Here is a 1846-nt window from a genome sequence, read left to right as displayed (position 1 = left end):
GTAGACCAGGCTGGCCTCAAACTCAGAAATCCACTTGCCTCTGCCTCCCAAGTGCTGGAATTAAAGGTGTGCGCCACCACTGCCCTGCTTAAATTACTTTTTCAAAAACTAGAAAAAGTACTCTTACTAAATTCAGTTGAGTCTTCTTAATGGAAACAGTCAACTTATTCCTATCTTAGTATTTTAGTTTGACTCTGAAACACTTAGCGCAGTGTAGATTTCTTCCTTACATAATAAAATCACAGACTATCAGAGCTAGAAATTTCCTTAGAAAGTCATTTACCACCAACAACTTCATTTTATTGTTAAGGCAACTACTCAAAGGTGAGGTAATTGGCTCGAAGTTATATAGCTAATTAATGATAGATTCCTTACTGGGACATAGTTTGAGGTTGGAAAACCTCACCATACCAGCCACTTGTCATGGAAGACTCAGGTGTTTTTCAACTATTTATTCTATTACACTCATTTCTCTGTACAGTAAGTGGTACTTAATATAGTTTCTACAGTAGGATAATTGCTGATACTTTCAAATTAAATAATATGACAGTAATGGTTGAGTGGTAAAGTTCTCTTTTGGAGACTGAAGTTTGCAGATGTGAGTACAGCTGTTTGGCATTTACTATGCGCTTACATATTATTAATGATCATTTAAGATTACTGTGCAAATGTATTTTATCACTGTCTATACTTACCAACAAACTTGTTTTTTAATTTGGCGTAATGCTTTAATTTCTGTTTTTGCATTTTTGTTATACTTTACCTGAAAGAATGACCAATTCTTTTGTCATATTTGTGAATATAATTTTATGACTCCTTTTTGTTCATTTAATGAATACCTTTCTTTCATTATGGAAACTTATGAGAACTGCTTTCCGCTTTATAACCTGCCTTTTGTTGTAGATTAAAGTTTATTTTTCTGTGAATAAGAATTATTCAATAAAGCACTATTGTTCAAAATGTTTAAAAAAAGAGAATTCAATATTCTAAAATTTTCATTACACTGTTGTTGTCCAAGATTTTTCTCAACATTTGTAGAAGTTGCTATATTTTCTTCAATGCATATATTTTGCTTCTTTGTTAAAAAATCAAATATCTTTAGTTTTATGGACTTATATCTGAGACCTCCATTCTATCCCATTAAGATGTATGTCTGCTTTTGTAACACTACCATGCTGTTTGTATTTCTATGGCTCAGGTATTGTTTTGGCTATCATTGGTCTTTTATGTTTCCATATTAACTTGAAGATTTGTTTCAGTGTCTGCCAAGAATATCTGTTGGATCTCATTGGCATTGTTTTGAATCTTGACTTCTGCAGCAAGGCCCATTTTCACAATATAGATTATTCTAATCCATGAGCATGGGAGGTCTTTTCATCTTCCAGGGTCTTCCTCAATTTCTTTCTTGAGTATCCTCACATTTTTATTATAGAAGTTTGTCATAGAAGTTTTTTATTTCCTTGGTTAAACTTATTTACTGGGGTATGTGTGTGTGTGTGTGTGTGTGTGTGTGTGGTACATGGGGTGGTTTCATTGATTTCTTTTTCAATATGTTTTTATTGATATATATAGGAAGGCTACTAGTTTTTGTTTTAACTGTGTGGTGCTTTGAATAAGAATAGTCCCCATAGAACTTTATGTTTGAATAATTGTTCCCCACTGGGGAAGCTGGGAAGAATCAGGAGGTGTCACTGTGTTGGAAGAGTTGCGTCAGAGGGATGGGTTTTGAGGTTTCAAAGGCCTCCTCCAGTGCACAGTGTACTCTCTGCCTCCTGACTGCAGATTAAGAAGTGAATTCTCAGCTGTTCTTGTATTTTTGCCATCATGGATTCTAACCTCTGCAATC

This window comes from Mastomys coucha, unplaced genomic scaffold (genome assembly GCF_008632895.1).
Source record: "Mastomys coucha isolate ucsf_1 unplaced genomic scaffold, UCSF_Mcou_1 pScaffold9, whole genome shotgun sequence".
Classification (NCBI taxonomy): Eukaryota; Metazoa; Chordata; class Mammalia; order Rodentia; family Muridae; genus Mastomys; species Mastomys coucha.
The sequence above is the reverse complement of the archived record's forward strand: the minus strand, read 5'-3'. Positions refer to the sequence as shown.